At 46.5% G+C, this 20,039-nt stretch overlaps 18 non-coding genes and 21 pseudogenes across 18 annotated transcripts; all 39 read right to left on the bottom strand.

Annotated features, from left to right (window-relative positions):
- Positions 1 to 39: 39 nt before the first annotated feature.
- LOC136726905 (5S ribosomal RNA) lies at positions 40 to 158 on the bottom strand. The gene has a single exon (XR_010808283.1). It is a non-coding gene; the product is annotated as a 5S ribosomal RNA (ribosomal RNA).
- A 210-nt stretch (positions 159 to 368) lies between these two features.
- Positions 369 to 487, bottom strand: LOC136727305 (uncharacterized; annotated as a pseudogene).
- Positions 488 to 703: 216 nt separating this feature from the next.
- Positions 704 to 822, bottom strand: LOC136727122 (5S ribosomal RNA). Its single transcript, XR_010808405.1, has one exon. It is a non-coding gene; the product is annotated as a 5S ribosomal RNA (ribosomal RNA).
- Positions 823 to 1,047: 225 nt separating this feature from the next.
- LOC136727209 (uncharacterized) lies at positions 1,048 to 1,166 on the bottom strand (annotated as a pseudogene).
- Positions 1,167 to 1,376: 210 nt separating this feature from the next.
- LOC136727304 (uncharacterized) lies at positions 1,377 to 1,495 on the bottom strand (annotated as a pseudogene).
- A 224-nt stretch (positions 1,496 to 1,719) lies between these two features.
- Positions 1,720 to 1,838, bottom strand: LOC136727163 (uncharacterized; annotated as a pseudogene).
- A 224-nt stretch (positions 1,839 to 2,062) lies between these two features.
- Positions 2,063 to 2,181, bottom strand: LOC136726486 (uncharacterized; annotated as a pseudogene).
- Positions 2,182 to 2,391: 210 nt separating this feature from the next.
- On the bottom strand, positions 2,392 to 2,510 carry LOC136727110 (5S ribosomal RNA). Its single transcript, XR_010808404.1, has one exon. It is a non-coding gene; the product is annotated as a 5S ribosomal RNA (ribosomal RNA).
- Positions 2,511 to 2,737: 227 nt separating this feature from the next.
- On the bottom strand, positions 2,738 to 2,856 carry LOC136726917 (5S ribosomal RNA). Its single transcript, XR_010808294.1, has one exon. It is a non-coding gene; the product is annotated as a 5S ribosomal RNA (ribosomal RNA).
- A 210-nt stretch (positions 2,857 to 3,066) lies between these two features.
- LOC136727303 (uncharacterized) lies at positions 3,067 to 3,185 on the bottom strand (annotated as a pseudogene).
- Positions 3,186 to 3,401: 216 nt separating this feature from the next.
- On the bottom strand, positions 3,402 to 3,520 carry LOC136727098 (5S ribosomal RNA). The gene has a single exon (XR_010808403.1). It is a non-coding gene; the product is annotated as a 5S ribosomal RNA (ribosomal RNA).
- A 225-nt stretch (positions 3,521 to 3,745) lies between these two features.
- On the bottom strand, positions 3,746 to 3,864 carry LOC136726494 (uncharacterized; annotated as a pseudogene).
- A 210-nt stretch (positions 3,865 to 4,074) lies between these two features.
- LOC136727302 (uncharacterized) lies at positions 4,075 to 4,193 on the bottom strand (annotated as a pseudogene).
- Positions 4,194 to 4,415: 222 nt separating this feature from the next.
- LOC136726900 (5S ribosomal RNA) lies at positions 4,416 to 4,534 on the bottom strand. The gene has a single exon (XR_010808278.1). It is a non-coding gene; the product is annotated as a 5S ribosomal RNA (ribosomal RNA).
- Positions 4,535 to 4,744: 210 nt separating this feature from the next.
- On the bottom strand, positions 4,745 to 4,863 carry LOC136726498 (uncharacterized; annotated as a pseudogene).
- A 210-nt stretch (positions 4,864 to 5,073) lies between these two features.
- Positions 5,074 to 5,192, bottom strand: LOC136727162 (uncharacterized; annotated as a pseudogene).
- Positions 5,193 to 5,416: 224 nt separating this feature from the next.
- Positions 5,417 to 5,535, bottom strand: LOC136726485 (uncharacterized; annotated as a pseudogene).
- A 210-nt stretch (positions 5,536 to 5,745) lies between these two features.
- On the bottom strand, positions 5,746 to 5,864 carry LOC136727085 (5S ribosomal RNA). Its single transcript, XR_010808401.1, has one exon. It is a non-coding gene; the product is annotated as a 5S ribosomal RNA (ribosomal RNA).
- Positions 5,865 to 6,091: 227 nt separating this feature from the next.
- Positions 6,092 to 6,210, bottom strand: LOC136726916 (5S ribosomal RNA). The gene has a single exon (XR_010808293.1). It is a non-coding gene; the product is annotated as a 5S ribosomal RNA (ribosomal RNA).
- A 210-nt stretch (positions 6,211 to 6,420) lies between these two features.
- Positions 6,421 to 6,539, bottom strand: LOC136727301 (uncharacterized; annotated as a pseudogene).
- A 209-nt stretch (positions 6,540 to 6,748) lies between these two features.
- On the bottom strand, positions 6,749 to 6,867 carry LOC136726795 (5S ribosomal RNA). The gene has a single exon (XR_010808234.1). It is a non-coding gene; the product is annotated as a 5S ribosomal RNA (ribosomal RNA).
- Positions 6,868 to 7,093: 226 nt separating this feature from the next.
- Positions 7,094 to 7,212, bottom strand: LOC136726955 (5S ribosomal RNA). The gene has a single exon (XR_010808328.1). It is a non-coding gene; the product is annotated as a 5S ribosomal RNA (ribosomal RNA).
- A 223-nt stretch (positions 7,213 to 7,435) lies between these two features.
- LOC136726658 (uncharacterized) lies at positions 7,436 to 7,554 on the bottom strand (annotated as a pseudogene).
- Positions 7,555 to 7,764: 210 nt separating this feature from the next.
- On the bottom strand, positions 7,765 to 7,883 carry LOC136726782 (5S ribosomal RNA). The gene has a single exon (XR_010808233.1). It is a non-coding gene; the product is annotated as a 5S ribosomal RNA (ribosomal RNA).
- Positions 7,884 to 8,107: 224 nt separating this feature from the next.
- On the bottom strand, positions 8,108 to 8,226 carry LOC136726954 (5S ribosomal RNA). Its single transcript, XR_010808327.1, has one exon. It is a non-coding gene; the product is annotated as a 5S ribosomal RNA (ribosomal RNA).
- A 223-nt stretch (positions 8,227 to 8,449) lies between these two features.
- LOC136726772 (uncharacterized) lies at positions 8,450 to 8,568 on the bottom strand (annotated as a pseudogene).
- A 210-nt stretch (positions 8,569 to 8,778) lies between these two features.
- Positions 8,779 to 8,897, bottom strand: LOC136726770 (5S ribosomal RNA). The gene has a single exon (XR_010808232.1). It is a non-coding gene; the product is annotated as a 5S ribosomal RNA (ribosomal RNA).
- Positions 8,898 to 9,449: 552 nt separating this feature from the next.
- Positions 9,450 to 9,568, bottom strand: LOC136727119 (uncharacterized; annotated as a pseudogene).
- Positions 9,569 to 9,777: 209 nt separating this feature from the next.
- LOC136726757 (5S ribosomal RNA) lies at positions 9,778 to 9,896 on the bottom strand. Its single transcript, XR_010808230.1, has one exon. It is a non-coding gene; the product is annotated as a 5S ribosomal RNA (ribosomal RNA).
- A 224-nt stretch (positions 9,897 to 10,120) lies between these two features.
- LOC136726694 (uncharacterized) lies at positions 10,121 to 10,239 on the bottom strand (annotated as a pseudogene).
- Positions 10,240 to 10,457: 218 nt separating this feature from the next.
- On the bottom strand, positions 10,458 to 10,576 carry LOC136726896 (5S ribosomal RNA). The gene has a single exon (XR_010808275.1). It is a non-coding gene; the product is annotated as a 5S ribosomal RNA (ribosomal RNA).
- Positions 10,577 to 10,793: 217 nt separating this feature from the next.
- LOC136727348 (uncharacterized) lies at positions 10,794 to 10,912 on the bottom strand (annotated as a pseudogene).
- A 216-nt stretch (positions 10,913 to 11,128) lies between these two features.
- LOC136726745 (5S ribosomal RNA) lies at positions 11,129 to 11,247 on the bottom strand. The gene has a single exon (XR_010808229.1). It is a non-coding gene; the product is annotated as a 5S ribosomal RNA (ribosomal RNA).
- Positions 11,248 to 11,470: 223 nt separating this feature from the next.
- LOC136726667 (uncharacterized) lies at positions 11,471 to 11,589 on the bottom strand (annotated as a pseudogene).
- Positions 11,590 to 11,799: 210 nt separating this feature from the next.
- Positions 11,800 to 11,918, bottom strand: LOC136727118 (uncharacterized; annotated as a pseudogene).
- A 209-nt stretch (positions 11,919 to 12,127) lies between these two features.
- Positions 12,128 to 12,246, bottom strand: LOC136726733 (5S ribosomal RNA). Its single transcript, XR_010808228.1, has one exon. It is a non-coding gene; the product is annotated as a 5S ribosomal RNA (ribosomal RNA).
- Positions 12,247 to 12,470: 224 nt separating this feature from the next.
- Positions 12,471 to 12,589, bottom strand: LOC136726693 (uncharacterized; annotated as a pseudogene).
- A 218-nt stretch (positions 12,590 to 12,807) lies between these two features.
- LOC136726960 (5S ribosomal RNA) lies at positions 12,808 to 12,926 on the bottom strand. Its single transcript, XR_010808333.1, has one exon. It is a non-coding gene; the product is annotated as a 5S ribosomal RNA (ribosomal RNA).
- A 224-nt stretch (positions 12,927 to 13,150) lies between these two features.
- Positions 13,151 to 13,269, bottom strand: LOC136727076 (uncharacterized; annotated as a pseudogene).
- Between the last annotated feature and the right edge of the window lie 6,770 nt (positions 13,270 to 20,039).

The following is a 20,039-nucleotide window of genomic DNA, read 5'->3' as shown; positions in this document are numbered from 1 at the left end:
TATTAAGAGCTACGATGAAGTTACCCAGGAGACGTAAAAAGCTTGCAGCACCTGGTATTTCTAGTAGGTCTCCCATCCAAGTACTGACCAGGCCCTGCCCCGTTTAGCTTCCGAGATCTGACGAGATCGGGCGCATTCAGGATGGTGTGGCCGCAAGCCGAGATGCCTGGCTGCATGATGTCTCTTAAAGGCTGGCTGGTATTGACGGAACTGCCAGCAAAAAAAAAAAAGAAAAATAGAGGGAAATATACCAGTGCAGCACAGGGTGTTGAAAGTAGCCGGGTACGTGTACAATTCTTCAATTATATCTCCTGGAGAAAGAAAGAGAGTATTAAGAGCTACGATGAAGTTACCCAGGAGACGTAAAAAGCTTGCAGCACCTGGTATTTCCAGGAGGTCACACATCCAAGTACTGACCAGGCCCTGCCCCGTTTAGCTTCCGAAATCTGATATGATCGGGCGCGTTCAGGACGGTGTGACTACAAGCCAAGAGGCTTGGCTGCATGATGTCTCTTAAAGGCTGGCGGATATTGACGGAACTTCCAGCAAAAAAATAAAATAAAAAGAAAAATGGAGGGAAAAATATCAGTGCAGCAAAGGCTGTTGAAAGTAGCCTAGTACGTGTACAATTCTTCAATTATATCTCCTCCAGACAGAAAGAGAGTATTAAGAGCTACGATTAAGTTACCCAGGAGACGTAAAAAGCTTGCAGCACCTGGTATTTCTAGGAGGTCTCCCATCCAAGTACTGACCAGGCCCTGCCCCGTTTAGCTTCCGAGATCTGACGAGATCGGGCGCATTCAGGACGGTGTGGCCGCAAGCCGAGAAGCCTGGCTACATGATGTCTCTTAATGGCTGGCGGGTATTGACGGAACTTCCAGCAAAAAAAAAAAAAAAAAAAAAAGAAAATGAAAAATGGAGGGAAAAATATCAGTCCAGTAATGGGTTTTGAAAGTAGCCGGGTACGTGTACAATACTTCAATTATATCTCCTCCAGACAGATAGAGAGTATTAAGAGCTACGATAAAGTTACCCAGGAGACGTAAAAGCTTGCAGCACCAGGTATTTCCAGGAGGTCTCACATTCATGTACTGACCAGGTCCTGCCCCGTTTAGCTTCCGAGATCTGACGAGATCGGGCGCGTTCAGGATGGTGTGGCCGCAAGCCGAGATGCCTGGCTGCATGATGTCTCTTAAAGGCTGGCGGGTATTGACGGAACTGCCAGCAAAAAAAAAAAAGAAAAATAGAGGGAAATATACCAGTGCAGCACAGGGTGTTGAAAGTAGCCGGGTACGTGTACAATTCTTCAATTATATCTCCTGGAGAAAGAAAGAGAGTATTAAGAGCTACGATGAAGTTACCCAGGAGAAGTAAAAAGCTTGCAGCACCTGGTATTTCCAGGAGGTCACACATCCAAGTACTGACCAGGCCCTGCCCCGTTTAGCTTCCGAAATCTGATATGATCGGGCGCGTTCAGGACGGTGTGACTACAAGCCAAGAGGCCTGGCTGCATGATGTCTCTTAAAGGCTGGCGGGTATTGACAGAACTTCAAGCAAAAAAAAAAAAAAAAAAAAAAAAAAAAAAAATGGATGGAAAAATATCAGTGCAGCAAAGGGTGTTGACAGTAGCTGGGTACGTGTACAATACTTAAATTATATCTCCTCCGGACAGATAGAGAGTATTAAGAGCTACGATGAAGTTACCCAGGAGACGTAAAAAGCTTGCAGCACCTGGTATTTCTAGGAGGTCTCCCATCCAAGTACTGACCAGGCCCTGCACCGTTTAGCTTCCGAGATCTGACGAGATCGGGCGCATTCAGGACGGTGTGTCCACAAGCCGAAAGCCCTGGCTGCATGATGTCTCTTAAAGGTTGGCGGGTATTGACGGAACTTCCAGCAAAAAAATAAAAGAAAAAAAGAAAAAAGAAAAATGGATGGAAAAATATCAGTGCAGCAAAGGGTGTTGACAGTAGCCGGGTACGTGTACAATACTTCAATTATATCTCCTCCAGACAGAGAGAGAGTATTAAGAGCTACGATAAAGTTACCCAGGAGACGTAAAAGCTTGCAGCACTAGGTATTTCCAGGAGGTCTCACATTCATGTACTGACCAGGTCCTGCCCCGTTTAGCTTCCGAGATCTGACGAGATCGGGCGCGTTCAGGATGGTGTGGCCGCAAGCAAAGATGCCTGGCTGCATGATGTCTCTTAAAGGCTGGCGGGTATTGACAGAACTGCCAGCAAAAAAAAAAAAGAAAAATAGAGGGAAATATACCAGTGCAGCAAAGGGTGTTGAAAGTAGCCGGGTACGTGTACAATTCTTCAATTATATCTCCTGGAGACAGAAAGAGAGTATTAAGAGCTACGATGAAGTTACCCAGGAGACGTAAAAAGCTTGCAGCACCTGGTATTTCTAGGAGGTCTCCCATCCAAGTACTGACCAGGCCCTGCCCCGTTTAGCTTCCGAGATCTGACGAGATCGGGCGCATTCAGGACGGTGTGGCCGCAAGCCGAGAGGCCTGGCTACATGATGTCTCTTAATGGCTGGCGGGTATTGACGGAACTTCCAGCAAAAAAAAAAAAAAAAAAAAAAAGAAAAAGAAAAATGGAGGGAAAAATATCAGTGCAGTAATGGGTTTTGAAAGTAGCCGGGTACGTGTACAATACTTCAATTATATCTCCTCCAGACAGATAGAGAGTATTAAGAGCTACGATAAAGTTACCCAGGAGAAGTAAAAAGCTTGCAGCACCTGGTATTTCCAGGAGGTCACACATCCAAGTACTGACCAGGCCCTGCCCCGTTTAGCTTCCGAGATCTGACGAGATCGGGCGCGTTCAGGATGGTGTGGCCGCAAGCCGAGATGCCTGGCTGCATGATGTCTCTTAAAGGCTGGCGGGTATTGACGGAACTGCCAGCAAAAAAAAAAAAGAAAAATAGAGGGAAATATACCAGTGCAGCACAGGGTGTTGAAAGTAGTCGGGTACGTGTACAATTCTTCAATTATATCTCCTGGAGAAAGAAAGAGAGTATTAAGAGCTACGATGAAGTTACCCAGGAGACGTAAAAAGCTTGCAGCACCTGGTATTTCCAGGAGGTCACACATCCAAGTACTGACCAGGCCCTGCCCCGTTTAGCTTCCGAAATCTGATATGATCGGGCGCGTTCAGGACGGTGTGACTACAAGCCAAGAGGCTTGGCTGCATGATGTCTCTTAAAGGCTGGCGGATATTGACGGAACTTCCAGCAAAAAAATAAAATAAAAAGAAAAATGGAGGGAAAAATATCAGTGCAGCAAAGGCTGTTGAAAGTAGCCTAGTACGTGTACAATTCTTCAATTATATCTCCTCCAGACAGAAAGAGAGTATTAAGAGCTACGATTAAGTTACCCAGGAGACGTAAAAAGCTTGCAGCACCTGGTATTTCTAGGAGGTCTCCCATCCAAGTACTGACCAGGCCCTGCCCCGTTTAGCTTCCGAGATCTGACGAGATCGGGCGCATTCAGGACGGTGTGGCCGCAAGCCAAGAAGCCTGGCTACATGATGTCTCTTAATGGCTGGCGGGTATTGACGGAACTTCCAGCAAAAAAAAAAAAAAAAAAAAAAGAAAATGAAAAATGGAGGGAAAAATATCAGTCCAGTAATGGGTTTTGAAAGTAGCCGGGTACGTGTACAATACTTCAATTATATCTCCTCCAGACAGATAGAGAGTATTAAGAGCTACGATAAAGTTACCCAGGAGACGTAAAAGCTTGCAGCACCAGGTATTTCCAGGAGGTCTCACATTCATGTAATGACCAGGTCCTGCCCCGTTTAGCTTCCGAGATCTGACGAGATCGGGCGCGTTCAGGATGGTGTGGCCGCAAGCCGAGATGCCTGGCTGCATGATGTCTCTTAAAGGCTGGCGGGTATTGACGGAACTGCCAGCAAAAAAAAAAAAGAAAAATAGAGGGAAATATACCAGTGCAGCACAGGGTGTTGAAAGTAGCCGGGTACGTGTACAATTCTTCAATTATATCTCCTGGAGAAAGAAAGAGAGTATTAAGAGCTACGATGAAGTTACCCAGGAGAAGTAAAAAGCTTGCAGCACCTGGTATTTCCAGGAGGTCACACATCCAAGTACTGACCAGGCCCTGCCCCGTTTAGCTTCCGAAATCTGATATGATCGGGCGCGTTCAGGACGGTGTGACTACAAGCCAAGAGGCCTGGCTGCATGATGTCTCTTAAAGGCTGGCGGGTATTGACAGAACTTCAAGCAAAAAAAAAAAAAAAAAAAAAAAAAAAAAATGGATGGAAAAATATCAGTGCAGCAAAGGGTGTTGACAGTAGCTGGGTACGTGTACAATACTTAAATTATATCTCCTCCGGACAGATAGAGAGTATTAAGAGCTACGATGAAGTTACCCAGGAGACGTAAAAAGCTTGCAGCACCTGGTATTTCTAGGAGGTCTCCCATCCAAGTACTGACCAGGCCCTGCCCAGTTTAGCTTCCGAGATCTGACGAGATCGGGCGCGTTCAGGATGGTGTGGCCGCAAGCCAAGATGCCTGGCTGCATGATGTCTCTTAAAGGCTGGCGGGTATTGACGGAACTGCCAGCAAAAAAAAAAAAGAAAAATAGAGGGAAAAATACCAGTGCAGCAAAGGGTGTTGAAAGTAGCCGGGTACGTGTACAATTCTTCAATTATATCTTCTCCAGACAGAAAGAGAGTATTAAGAGCTACGATGAAGTTCCCCAGGAGACGTAAAAAGCTGGCAGCACCTGGTATTTCCAGGAGGTCTCACATTTAAGTACTGACCAGGTCCTGCCCCGTTTAGCTTCCGAGATCTGACAAGATCGGGCGCGTTCAGGACGGTGTGGCCGCAAGCCGAGATGTCTGGCTGCATGATGTCTCTTAAAGGCTGGCGGGTATTGACGGAACTGCCAGCAAAAAAAAAAAAGAAAAATAGAGGGAAATATACCAGTGCAGCAAAGGGTGTTGAAAGTAGCCGGGTACGTGTACAATTCTTCAATTATATCTCCTGGAGACAGAAAGAGAGTATTAAGAGCTACGATGAAGTTACCCAGGAGACGTAAAAAGCTTGCAGCACCTGGTATTTCTAGGAGGTCTCCCATCCAAGTACTGACCAGGCCCTGCACCGTTTAGCTTCCGAGATCTGACGAGATCGGGCGCATTCAGGACGGTGTGTCCACAAGCCGAAAGCCCTGGCTGCATGATGTCTCTTAAAGGTTGGCGGGTATTGACGGAACTTCCAGCAAAAAAATAAAAGAAAAAAAGAAAAAAGAAAAATGGATGGAAAAATATCAGTGCAGCAAAGGGTGTTGACAGTAGCCGGGTACGTGTACAATACTTCAATTATATCTCCTCCAGACAGAGAGAGAGTATTAAGAGCTACGATAAAGTTACCCAGGAGACGTAAAAGCTTGCAGCACTAGGTATTTCCAGGAGGTCTCACATTCATGTACTGACCAGGTCCTGCCCCGTTTAGCTTCCGAGATCTGACGAGATCGGGCGCGTTCAGGATGGTGTGGCCGCAAGCCAAGACGCCTGGCTGCATGATGTCTCTTAAAGGCTGGCGGGTATTGACAGAACTGCCAGCAAAAAAAAAAAAGAAAAATAGAGGGAAATATACCAGTGCAGCAAAGGGTGTTGAAAGTAGCCGGGTACGTGTACAATTCTTCAATTATATCTCCTGGAGACAGAAAGAGAGTATTAAGAGCTACGATGAAGTTACCCAGGAGACGTAAAAAGCTTGCAGCACCTGGTATTTCTAGGAGGTCTCCCATCCAAGTACTGACCAGGCCCTGCCCCGTTTAGCTTCCGAGATCTGACGAGATCGGGCGCATTCAGGACGGTGTGGCCGCAAGCCGAGAGGCCTGGCTACATGATGTCTCTTAATGGCTGGCGGGTATTGACGGAACTTCCAGCAAAAAAAAAAAAAAAAAAAAAAAGAAAAAGAAAAATGGAGGGAAAAATATCAGTGCAGTAATGGGTTTTGAAAGTAGCCGGGTACGTGTACAATACTTCAATTATATCTCCTCCAGACAGATAGAGAGTATTAAGAGCTACGATAAAGTTACCCAGGAGAAGTAAAAAGCTTGCAGCACCTGGTATTTCCAGGAGGTCACACATCCAAGTACTGACCAGGCCCTGCCCCGTTTAGCTTCCGAGATCTGACGAGATCGGGCGCGTTCAGGATGGTGTGGCCGCAAGCCAAGATGCCTGGCTGCATGATGTCTCTTAAAGGCTGGCGGGTATTGACGGAACTGCCAGCAAAAAAAAAAAAGAAAAATAGAGGGAAATATACCAGTGCAGCACAGGGTGTTGAAAGTAGTCGGGTACGTGTACAATTCTTCAATTATATCTCCTGGAGAAAGAAAGAGAGTATTAAGAGCTACGATGAAGTTACCCAGGAGACGTAAAAAGCTTGCAGCACCTGGTATTTCCAGGAGGTCACACATCCAAGTACTGACCAGGCCCTGCCCCGTTTAGCTTCCGAAATCTGATATGATCGGGCGCGTTCAGGACGGTGTGACTACAAGCCAAGAGGCCTGGCTGCATGATGTCTCTTAAAGGCTGGCGGGTATTGACGGAACTGCCAGCAAAAAAAAAAAGAAAAATAGAGGGAAAAATATCAGTGCAGCAAAGGCTGTTGAAAGTAGCCGGGTACGTGTACAATTCTTCAATTATATCTCCTCCAGACAGAAAGAGAGTATTAAGAGCTACGATGAAGTTACCCAGGAGACGTAAAAAGCTTGCAGCACCTGGTATTTCTAGGAGGTCTCCCATCCAAGTACTGACCAGGCCCTGCCCCGTTTAGCTTCCGAGATCTGACGAGATCGGGCGCATTCAGGACGGTGTGGCCACAAGCCGAAAGGCCTGGCTGCATGATGTCTCTTAAAGGTTGGCGGGTATTGACGGAACTTCCAGCAAAAAAAAAAAAAAAAAAAAAAAAAAAAAGAAAAATGGATGGAAAAATATCAGTGCAGCAAAGGGTATTGACAGTAGCTGGGTTCGTGTACAATTCTTCAATTATATCTCCTCCAGACAGAAAGAGAGAATTAAAAGCTACGATAAAGTTACCCAGGAGACGTAAAAGCTTGCAGCACCAGGTATTTCCAGGAGGTCTCCCATCCAAGTACTGACCAGGTCCTGCCCCGTTTAGCTTCCGAGATCTTACGAGATCGGGCACGTTCAGGACGGTGTGGCCGCAAGCCAAGAGGCCTGGCTGCATGATGTCTCTTAAAGGTTGGCGGGTATTGACGGAACTTCCAGCAAAAAAAAAAAAAAAAAAAAAAAAAAGAAAAATGGATGGAAAAATATCAGTGCAGCAAAGGGTGTTGACAGTAGCTGGATACGTGTACAATACTTCAATTATATCTCCTCCAGACAGAGAGAGAGTATTAAGAGCTACGATAAAGTTACCCAGGAGACGTAAAAGCTTGCAGCACTAGGTACTTCCAGGAGGTCTCACTTTCATGTACTGACCAGGTCCTGCCCCGTTTAGCTTCCGAGATCTGACGAGATCGGGCGCGTTCAGGATGGTGTGGCCGCAAGCCGAGATGCCTGGCTGCATGATGTCTCTTAAAGGCTGGCGGGTATTGACGGAACTGCCAGCAAAAAAAAAAAAGAAAAATAGAGGGAAATATACCAGTGCAGCAAAGGGTGTTGAAAGTAGCCGGGTACGTGTACAATTCTTCAATTATATCTCCTGGAGACAGAAAGAGAGTATTAAGAGCTACGATGAAGTTACCCAGGAGACGTAAAAAGCTTGCAGCACCTGGTATTTCTAGGAGGTCTCCCATCCAAGTACTGACCAGGCCCTGCCCCGTTTAGCTTCCGAGATCTGACGAGATCGGGCGCATTCAGGACGGTGTGGCCACAAGCCGAAAGGCCTGGCTGCATGATGTCTCTTAAAGGTTGGCGGGTATTGACGGAACTTCCAGCAAAAAAAAAAAAGAAAAAAAGAAAAAAGAAAAATGGATGGAAAAATATCAGTGCAGCAAAGGGTGTTGACAGTAGCTGGATACGTGTACAATACTTCAATTATATCTCCTCCAGACAGAGAGAGAGAATTAAAAGCTACGATAAAGTTACCCAGGAGACGTAAAAGCTTGCAGCACCAGGTATTTCCAGGAGGTCTCCCATCCAAGTACTGACCAGGTCCTGCCCCGTTTAGCTTCCGAGATCTTACGAGATCGGGCACGTTCAGGACGGTGTGGCCGCAAGCCAAGAGGCCTGGCTGCATGATGTCTCTTAAAGGTTGGCGGGTATTGACGGAACTTCCAGCAAAAAAAAAAAAAAAAAAAAAAAAAAGAAAAATGGATGGAAAAATATCAGTGCAGCAAAGGGTGTTGACAGTAGCTGGATACGTGTACAATACTTCAATTATATCTCCTCCAGACAGAGAGAGAGTATTAAGAGCTACGATAAAGTTACCCAGGAGACGTAAAAGCTTGCAGCACTAGGTACTTCCAGGAGGTCTCACTTTCATGTACTGACCAGGTCCTGCACCGTTTAGCTTCCGAGATCTGACGAGATCGGGCGCGTTCAGGATGGTGTGGCCGCAAGCCGAGATGCCTGGCTGCATGATGTCTCTTAAAGGCTGGCGGGTATTGACGGAACTGCCAGCAAAAAAAAAAAAGAAAAATAGAGGGAAATATACCAGTGCAGCAAAGGGTGTTGAAAGTAGCCGGGTACGTGTACAATTCTTCAATTATATCTCCTGGAGACAGAAAGAGAGTATTAAGAGCTACGATGAAGTTACCCAGGAGACGTAAAAAGCTTGCAGCACCTGGTATTTCTAGGAGGTCTCCCATCCAAGTACTGACCAGGCCCTGCCCCGTTTAGCTTCCGAGATCTGACGAGATCGGGCGCATTCAGGACGGTGTGGCCACAAGCCGAAAGGCCTGGCTGCATGATGTCTCTTAAAGGTTGGCGGGTATTGACGGAACTTCCAGCAAAAAAAAAAAGAAAAAAAGAAAAAAGAAAAATGGATGGAAAAATATCAGTGCAGCAAAGGGTGTTGACAGTAGCTGGATACGTGTACAATACTTCAATTATATCTCCTCCAGACAGAGAGAGAGTATTAAGAGCTACGATAAACTTTCCCAGGAGACGTAAAAGCTTGCAGCACTAGGTATTTCCAGGAGGTCTCACTATCATGTACTGACCAGGTCCTGCCCCGTTCAGCTTCCGAGATCTGACGAGATCGGACGCGATCAGGATGGTGTGGCCGCAAGCCGAGATGCCTGGCTGCATGATGTCTCTTAAAGGCTGGCGGGTATTGACGGAACTGCCAGCAAAAAAAAAAAAGAAAAATAGAGGGAAATATACCAGTGCAGCAAAGGGTGTTGAAAGTAGCCGGGTACGTGTACAATTCTTCAATTATATCTCCTGGAGACAGAAAGAGAGTATTAAGAGCTACGATGAAGTTACCCAGGAGACGTAAAAAGCTTGCAGCACCTGGTATTTCTAGGAGGTCTCCCATCCAAGTACTGACCAGGCCCTGCCCCATTTAGCTTCCGAGATCTGAGAAGATCGGGCGCGTTCAGGATGGTGTGGCCGCAAGCCAAGATGCCTGGCTGCATGATGTCTCTTAAAGGCTGGCGGGTATTGACGGAACTGCCAGCAAAAAAAAAAAGAAAAATAGAGGGAAATATACCAGTGCAGCAAAGGGTGTTGAAAGTAGCCGGGTACGTGTACAATTCTTCAATAATATCTCCTGGAGACAGAAAGAGAGTATTAAGAGCTACGATGAAGTTACCCAGGAGACGTAAAAAGCTTGCAGCACCTGGTATTTCTAGGAGGTCTCCCATCCAAGTACTGACCAGGCCCTGCCCCGTTTAGCTTCCGAGATCTGACGAGATCGGGCGCATTCAGGACGGTGTGGCCACAAGCCGAAAGGCCTGGCTGCATGATGTCTCTTAAAGGTTGGCGGGTATTGACGGAACTTCCAGCAAAAAAAAAAAAGAAAAAAAGAAAAAAGAAAAATGGATGGAAAAATATCAGTGCAGCAAAGGGTGTTGACAGTAGCTGGATACGTGTACAATACTTCAATTATATCTCCTCCAGACAGAGAGAGAGTATTAAGAGCTACGATAAAGTTACCCAGGAGACGTAAAAGCTTGCAGCACTAGGTATTTCCAGGAGGTATCACTTTCATGTACTGACCAGGTCCTGCCCCGTTTAGCTTCCGAGATCTGACGAGATCGGGCGCGTTCAGGATGGTGTGGCCGCAAGCCGAGATGCCTGGCTGCATGATGTCTCTTAAAGGCTGGCGGGTATTGACGGAATTTCCAGCAAAAAAAAAAAAAAAAAATAGAAAAATGGAGGTAAAAATATCAGTGCAGGAAAGGGTGTTGAAAGTAGCCGGGTACGTGTACAATTCTTCAATTATATCTCCTGGAGACAGAAAGAGAGTATTAAGAGCTACGATGAAGTTACCCAGGAGACGTAAAAAGCTTGCAGCACCCGGTATTTCTAGGAGGTCTCCCATCCAAGTACTGACCAGGCCCTGCCCCGTTTAGCTTCCGAGATCTGATGAGATCGGGCGCGTTCAGGACGGTGTGGCCACAAGCCGAAAGGCCTGGCTGCATGATGTCTCTTAAAGGTTGGCGGGTATTGACGGAACTTCCAGCAAAAAAAAAAAACAAAAAAAGAAAAATGGATGGAAAAATATCAGTGCAGCAAAGGGTGTTGACAGTAGCCGGGTACGTGTACAATTCTTCAATTATATCTCCTGCAGACTGAAAGAGAGTATTAAGAGCTACGATAAAGTTACCCAGGAGACGAAAAAGCTAGCAGCACCTGGTATTTCCAGGAGGTCACCCATCCAAGTACTGACCAGTACCTGCCCCGTTTAGCTTCCGAGATCTGATGAGATTGGGCGCGTTCAGGACGGTGTGGCCGCAAGCCAAGAGGCCTGGCTGCATGATGTCTCTTAAAGGTTGGCGGGTATTGACGGAACTGCCAGCAAAAAAAAAATGGATAAAGAAAAATGGAGGGAAATATACCAGTGCAGCAAAGGGTGTTGAAAGTAGCCGGGTACGTGTACAATTCTTCAATTATATCTCCTGGAGACAGAAAGAGAGTATTAAGAGCTACGATGAAGTTACCCAGGAGACGTAAAAAGCTTGCAGCACCTGGTATTTCTAGGAGGTCTCCCATCCAAGTACTGACCAGGCCCTGCCCCGTTTAGCTTCCGAGATCTGACGAGATCGGGCGCATTCAGGACGGTGTGGCCACAAGCCGAAAGGCCTGGCTGCATGATGTCTCTTAAAGGTTGGCGGGTATTGACGGAACTTCCAGCAAAAAAAAAAAGAAAAAAAGAAAAAAGAAAAATGGATGGAAAAATATCAGTGCAGCAAAGGGTGTTGACAGTAGCTGGATACGTGTACAATACTTCAATTATATCTCCTCCAGACAGAGAGAGAGTATTAAGAGCTACGATAAACTTTCCCAGGAGACGTAAAAGCTTGCAGCACTAGGTATTTCCAGGAGGTCTCACTATCATGTACTGACCAGGTCCTGCCCCGTTTAGCTTCCGAGATCTGACGAGATCGGGCGCGTTCAGGATGGTGTGGCCGCAAGCCAAGATGCCTGGCTGCATGATGTCTCTTAAAGGCTGGCGGGTATTGACGGAACTGCCAGCAAAAAAAAAAAAGAAAAATAGAGGGAAATATACCAGTGCAGCAAAGGGTGTTGAAAGTAGCCGGGTACGTGTACAATTCTTCAATTATATCTCCTGGAGACAGAAAGAGAGTATTAAGAGCTACGATGAAGTTACCCAGGAGACGTAAAAAGCTTGCAGCACCTGGTATTTCTAGGAGGTCTCCCATCCAAGTACTGACCAGGCCCTGCCCCATTTAGCTTCCGAGATCTGAGAAGATCGGGCGCGTTCAGGATGGTGTGGCCGCAAGCCGAGATGCCTGGCTGCATGATGTCTCTTAAAGGCTGGCGGGTATTGACGGAACTGCCAGCAAAAAAAAAAAGAAAAATAGAGGGAAATATACCAGTGCAGCAAAGGGTGTTGAAAGTAGCCGGGTACGTGTACAATTCTTCAATTATATCTCCTGGAGACAGAAAGAGAGTATTAAGAGCTACGATGAAGTTACCCAGGAGACGTAAAAAGCTTGCAGCACCTGGTATTTCTAGGAGGTCTCCCATCCAAGTACTGACCAGGCCCTGCCCCGTTTAGCTTCCGAGATCTGACGAGATCGGGCGCATTCAGGACGGTGTGGCCACAAGCCGAAAGGCCTGGCTGCATGATGTCTCTTAAAGGTTGGCGGGTATTGACGGAACTTCCAGCAAAAAAAAAAAAGAAAAAAAGAAAAAAGAAAAATGGATGGAAAAATATCAGTGCAGCAAAGGGTGTTGACAGTAGCTGGATACGTGTACAATACTTCAATTATATCTCCTCCAGACAGAGAGAGAGTATTAAGAGCTACGATAAAGTTACCCAGGAGACGAAAAAGCTTGCAGCACTAGGTATTTCCAGGAGGTATCACTTTCATGTACTGACCAGGTCCTGCCCCGTTTAGCTTCCGAGATCTGACGAGATCGGGCGCGTTCAGGATGGTGTGGCCGCAAGCCGAGATGCCTGGCTGCATGATGTCTCTTAAAGGCTGGCGGGTATTGACGGAATTTCCAGCAAAAAAAAAAAAAAAAAATAGAAAAATGGAGGTAAAAATATCAGTGCAGGAAAGGGTGTTGAAAGTAGCCGGGTACGTGTACAATTCTTCAATTATATCTCCTGGAGACAGAAAGAGAGTATTAAGAGCTACGATGAAGTTACCCAGGAGACGTAAAAAGCTTGCAGCACCTGGTATTTCTAGGAGGTCTCCCATCCAAGTACTGACCAGGCCCTGCCCCGTTTAGCTTCCGAGATCTGACGAGATCGGGTGCGTTCAGGACGGTGTGTCCACAAGCCGAAAGGCCTGGCTGCATGATGTCTCTTAAAGGTTGGCGGGTATTGACGGAACTTCCAGCAAAAAAAAAAAACAAAAAAAGAAAAAAGAAAAATGGATGGAAAAATATCAGTGCAGCAAAGGGTGTTGACAGTAGCCGGGTACGTGTACAATTCTTCAATTATATCTCCTGCAGACTGAAAGAGAGTATTAAGAGCTACGATAAAGTTACCCAGGAGACGAAAAAGCTAGCAGCACCTGGTATTTCCAGGAGGTCACCCATCCAAGTACTGACCAGGACCTGCCCCGTTTAGCTTCCGAGATCTGATGAGATTGGGCGCGTTCAGGACGGTGTGGCCGCAAGCCAAGAGGCCTGGCTGCATGATGTCTCTTAAAGGCTGACGGGTATTGACGGAACTTCCAGCAAAAAAAAAATGGATAAAGAAAAATGGAGGGAAAAATATCAGTGCAGCAATGGGTGTTGAAAGTAGCCGGGTACGTGTACAATACTTCAATTATATCTCCTCCAGACAGAAAGAGAGTATTAAGAGCTACGATGAACTCACCTAAAGGATTATTAGGAACACCATACTAATACTGTGTTTGACCCCCTTTCGCCTTCAGAACTGCTTTAATTCTACGTGGCATTGCTTCAACAAGGTGCTGAAAGCATTCTTTAGAAATGTTGGCCCATATTGATAGGATAGCATCTTGCAGTTGATGGAGATTTGTGGGATGCACATCCAGGGCACGAAGCTCCCGTTCCACCACATCCCAAAGATGCTCCATTGGGTTGAGATCTGGTGACTGTGGGGGCCAGTTTAGTACAGTGAACTCATTGTCATGTTCAAGAAACCAATTTGAAATGATTCGACCTTTGTGACATGGTGCATTATCCTGCTGGAAGTAGCCATCAGAGGATGGGTACATGGTGGTCAAAAAGGGATGGACATGGTCAGAAACAATGCTCAGGTAGGCCGTAGCATTTAAACGATGCCCAATTGGTACTAAGGGGCCTAAAGTGTGCCAAGAAGACATCCCCCACACCATTACACCACCACCACCAGCCTGCACAGTGGTAACAAGACATGATGGATCCATGTTCTCATTCTGTTTACGCCAAATTCTGACTCTACCATCTGAATGTCTCACCTCTTTTTCCTATTTGTAGTGGAGATGAGTGGTACCCGGTGGGGTCTTCTGCTGTTGTAGCCCATCCGCCTCAAGGTTGTACGTGTTGTGGCTTCACAAATGCTTTGCTGCATACCTCGTTTGTAACTAGTGGTTATTTCAGTCAAAGTTGCTCTTCTATCAGCTTGAATCAGTCGGCCCATTCTCCTCTGACCTCTTGCATCAACAAGGCATTTTCGCCCACAGGACTGCCGCATACTGGATGTTTTTCCCTTTTCACACCATTCTTTGTAAACCCTAGAAATGGTTGTGCGTGAAAATCCCAGTAACTGAGCAGATTGTGAAATACTCAGACCGGCCCGTCTGGCACCAACAACCATGCCACGCTCAAAATTGCTTAAATCACCTTTCATTCCCATTCAGACATTCAGTTTGGAGTTCAGGAGATTGTCTTGACCAGGACCACACCCCTAAATGCATTGAAGCAACTGCCATGTGATTGGTTGATTAGATAATTGCATTAATGAGAAATTGAACAGGTGTTCCTAATAATCCTTTAGGTGAGTGTATATGTATGTATGTGTATGTATGTCCAATTGCTTTGACAATACAAATGAAATGAATTGAGAGAGAGAGAGAGAGAGAGAGAGAGAGAGAGAGAGAGAGAGAGGAATATGAGCTCCTAAAAAACATTTGTTTTTATACATAAGCGGATTTAATTTGTGATTTACAAATGAATATATAGCACTATAAACATACACAGAAGACATGGAATAGAAATTCAGAAGAAAAAGTATTCAAAAAATAATAATTTTAAGAGAAACACAAAAAGAAGAAAGCAGAGAGACAGTTCAGGAAGAAAAGTCAGAAAAGAAAAGCTGAAGACAAGAATTGGAGGTAAGAGACAAATAATTAAACAAAAAAATATGTATTAATAAAATAAATAAGCATTCTCAGTAGTTGACTCAGCCAATGAAAATGCAGAGCTCCGATTTGAATAGAGTGACAGTAGGAGAGAGCCCAACTGCCACTGAGACTGATAGAAATCTATCGAACAGCAGTCTGACTGCAGAGCTGCCTTTTGAAATCCGATACCCTGAAGACATTCGCTCTGCACAGGCTAAGAAGGACTACAAACAAGCTGTGATGAGAGCATCTCCTGAGACCCTCATCCTAGACTACACCGGTAAAGGAGAAAACAGGGTCAAGAACAATCTACTGTTCTACACCGCCTTTCACAAAACCCTGTGCCAGACATACCCCAATAACAACAAGAGGGGCATTAGCAGAGGCAGGCAGATCTCAGTGCTGGTAGAGAAAGACACAGACAGTGTGATGCTCACTTTTAATGTATACCACAACGGGACCATCATGGTGCAGGGCAGCGAGAGCAGCCTGGACCAATTAGCTCTCGGCTTCCACACCTCAAAGCAGCAGACTGAGGTAGAGAAACAAGAGCCAGAGCCGGCCACCCTGCAGTCTGCCCCCAGCCACACGGAGCCAGACAGTGCCCCATCTCCCACAGACTGCCCCCCTGTCTCCCCAAAACTCTCCAGCAACATTAAAACACTAAAGGAATGCCTATCAGTGCTGGAGCTGGAGTTTGCGGAGTTCAGGGAGCAGACCTTGAGCACCCTGGCCCAGACCTCCTTGTGTGATCAGCTCCGGGATGAGATGCACAGACTAAAGATGCAGCACAAGGCTGAGATCCATGAGCTGAGAGCAGCAGTGAGAGACCTGGAGGAGCAGAGCCAAACCCTGAGGACGGAGCTGCGCAGAGCGAGGGAGGAGCTGACCTGGACACCCCAGCACAGCTAGCTGAGGAGCCTGCAGAGCCAGCTGGAGGAGCTAAGAGAGGAGCTACACATCACTGGAGCACAGAGACTGCACTGCACTGACCCCACAACACCTCCAACCCCTGACGCACCCACTGATCCACCCACACTCCCCACCACTCCTGACACACCCACTATCACCAGACCTGCCACTAATACACAACCCCCTGAAACGCCACTCCCCCAAAACACACCCGCTGCCCCCACCACTCCCGACGCAAACCCGGAGTGGCAGGTCAATGCAGAGGTGGTCATTCTGAGCGAATCCAATGGGAAGTTCCTGGTTGAGAGGCGCCTCTTCCCTGGGCGAAAAGTGAAAAAGCTTTGGTGCTCCACAGCACAGAGAGCCCTGGAGCTGCTCTCCAAGAGGAGGCTTTGCCAAGTCAAACACATCCTCATCCACACCGGCACTAACGACCTGAGTGCCCGCAGGGGTGATGTGGCCTCAGCCCTGAGACAGGTAGCAACGAAAGCCACAGAGGAATTCCCAACTGCCAAAATTTCCATCTCCACACTGCTGCCCCGCACAGACGTGCCCCTGCACATCATCCAGGCCATCAACGCAGAAGTGTCCCGAAGATGTGCCCTCCTCCCCAACGTCCACCTGGCACACCACTGAGACATCCAGCCACATCACCTGTATGACCACGTCCACCTCAACAAGACGGGTGTGAGGATCATCTCAAAGGTCCTCAAGGACACAACCCTGGGCCGAAACCCCACACACCCCCACCTCGAGACCAGGAGCAAACCCCCCAGCCCCCGGCCACATCCCCAGCCAACGGCTCCACCCCAGCCCCAGCCCCTGAGACCCCGCGGCCCCATTCCCCACCCCCCCATCCCCAGAGGGCCCGTCCAGCACAGCAGAGCGGACAGCCGGGGACCAGCACAGCCACACAGCCACGCAGCAGCGGCTTCCAGAGCCTGGAGGCCCGATGCTGCCCAGCTGGCCCAGATAAGGCAACTCCTCAGTGTCATCTGTTCCACACTGCTGAGTTAACTGAGCCTCAACACACATATATATGGTTGTGGAGATGGAGAGTAAGAAAAAATGTGATTTAATTATTCTGATATTTTGATGCAAACATAAAATCTTTGAGTGATTATTATGTATATCCATATATAATTATTAATAGTAATATAATATCAGTTGTAGACCACAAATTAAACTTTCTTATGTAGAAGAGACAAGTATAATAAAATATATTAACATGTCCTTTAAAATAAGCAGTTGGAATATGCAGGGTTTACGCTCCTCAACTTTTGGAATGAAGAGCACAGGCCCTGAACTGATCAACACTGTAAATAGTTCAGATGTTTTCATTCTTGTAGAGACTTGGTGCTGTGCAGATATGTCTATACACTGGATGGATACAATGGATATAGGGAGCTGATTGTGCCCTCCTATATAAAACCCAAAGTCAGGTGTGGCAGGGCCTCGTGGGGGATTATCGTGTGGTACAGGGAGGAGCTCCGAGCAGCCCTATGCCCAGTACAGAGAGGAGACACACACCTGTGGATGAAAATCAGAAAAGACACCCTACAAAATAACACAGATATATACCTATGTGCAATTTATATGCCACCCGCAGACTCCCCCTACTATAATGAGGAAGGCTTTCATGAGCTTCAAAACGAAATCTGCCACTTCCAGACCCTGGGCTCTGTACTGCTGTGTGGCGATCTCAATGCCAGGACTGGCAGAGAGATGGACTACATCAATACAGAGGGGAACACACACCTGTTCGGAGACTCCCCGCTGTGCCACACACACACCTCCACACTGACACAGCCACGACAGCGTGGTAAACAAGAGCAGGAAGCAGGTAGTGCGCCTATGTAAAAGCCTGGGTCTATATATCATCAATGGCAGGACCAGGGGGTACTCTCTGGGGAGATTCACATACTGCTCGGCTCTGGGCAGCAGTGTGGTGGACTACGCCATAACTGACCTGGACCCACAAGCCAACAATGCGTTTATAGTCAGACAACAATCTCCACTATCAGACCACAGCCAAATAACACTTTACCTAAAAAGATCAGCGCAGCCACAAGTCAGAGCCAAACTTCCCACAAAACTGGTCTCCCTGCCACCCAGTTAGAGATGGTCAGAGCCCAGCACAGAGAACTACACAAGAGCCCTGAATAGTGATGAGATTGAAAACATGTTAGACAGATATCAATCCTCACACTATCAAATAAACCAAAACGGAATAAACTCAGCCACCAAAACACTGAATGAAATATTTGAGAGACTGGCTTTAAAATCAAACATTAAAACAATTAAAAACCAAAATATGAAATCGTCTAAAAGAAAAAAAGAACAGTGGTGTGACCAGGAGTGTGAAACTTCTAGGAAACACCTGAGACATCTCTCCAACACTAAACACAGAGAGCCCGACAACCAGGAGGCTCGCCTCAGCTACTGCCAGGCCCTGCGGCACTACAAGCAACTCCTCAGTAAGAAAAAAGACCACTATATGGGCAGAATAAATACCCCAAAAACAAAAAATGAAATACCAATTCAAAATGGAGAAATCTGGAAAACACACTTTGAAAAACTTTACCAAAATGTTGAAAACAATCCAAAGCCAGAACAGGTTAAAATATTAAAAAACCTAAATAAATTGGAAGAAATCATTAAGAATAACCAAAATCCCTTAGATAACCCATTTACAATATAGGAACTAAAACATCAACTCAAAATCCTCAAACCCAGGAAAGCCAGCGGCCCCGACAGCATCAGCCCTGAGATGCTGAAGCACAGCAGCCCGCAGCTGCAGGAGGCTCTGCTCAAACTCTTTAACCTGGTGCTGAGAGCCGGGTGTTTCCCTGAGGTCGGGAATCAAGGATTGATCACCCCGATTTTTAAAAGTGGAGACAAATTAGACCCCAATAACTACTGGGGCAGCTGTGTGAGCAGTAACCTGGGGAAGGTGTTCTGCAGTATCATCAACGCCCAGATACTGGCCTTCCTTACCAAGCACAGTGTCCTGAATAAGAGTCAGATTGGCTTCCTACCAAAACACCGCACAACCGATCATATTTACACTCTACACACCCTCATAAATAAATATACCCAAAACAATAAAGGAAAAATATTTGCCTGTTTTGTAGACTTTAGAAAGGCATTTGACTCAATCTGGCACAAGGGATTATTTTATAAACTTCTACAGAGTGGTGTAGGGGGTAAAGTTTATGACATCATTAAATCAATGTATTCTGAAAACAAATGCGGAGTTCAAATTGGCAACTCAAGAACAGAGTTCTTCACTCAGGGGCGGGGAGTGAGACAGGGCTGCAGTCTGAGTCCAACACTGTTCAACATCTACATCATCGAGTTGGCCACAGTGTTGGAGCAGTCTGACGCCCGCAGCCTAACTCTCCATGACACAGAGATCAAGTTCCTGCTCTATGCAGACGACCTGGTGCTGCTGTCGCCCACAGAGCAGGGGCTTCAGCAGAACCTGGCGCTGCTAGAGCAGTACTGTCAGAAATGGGCCCTGGCAGTCAATCTGGACAAGACCAGAGTTATGGTTTTCCAGAAAAAAGCCCCATCTCAGGGAAACAGGTACCGCTTCACTCTGGGCAGCACTGGATTAGAGCACTGCACCAGATACAACTACCTTGGCCTGACCATCAGTGCGTCAGGGAGCTTCAGCCTGGCTATAAACGCATTAAAAGACAAGGCACGCCGGGCATTTTATGCCATAAAGACACAATTTGGGAAAACAACAATACCAATAACTATTTGGATTAAAATATTAAACTCCATCATCCAACCAATCCTGCTATATGGGAGCGAAGTGTGGGGTCCCCTCATGAACCTCAATAACAACAATTGGGACAAAAGCCCCATGGAAATATTCCACCTAGAATTTAATAAAAACATCTTACACGTACACAGAAACGCCCCCACGGCTCTGAGGCTCACAGAGCCCGAACACACAATGACCAAAACAACAACAATTGGGAAAATTGACATGTACCTGAAAAGCAAATACACAAAAGATTAGAGACACGAATTAGAATTACAAAACAAATTGGAATGCTACCGGGCCCTGAATAGAAACATTACATTGGCTGAATACTTAAAAATCCAAAATATAAAAGAGAGACAAAATCTAACTAAATACAGGCTCAGTGACCACAGCCTCGCCATTGAAAAA

Source organism: Amia ocellicauda, unplaced genomic scaffold, assembly GCF_036373705.1.
Source record: "Amia ocellicauda isolate fAmiCal2 unplaced genomic scaffold, fAmiCal2.hap1 HAP1_SCAFFOLD_26, whole genome shotgun sequence".
NCBI classification, from domain to species: domain Eukaryota; kingdom Metazoa; phylum Chordata; class Actinopteri; order Amiiformes; family Amiidae; genus Amia; species Amia ocellicauda.
This window is presented reverse-complemented; position numbering and strand designations above follow the sequence as displayed.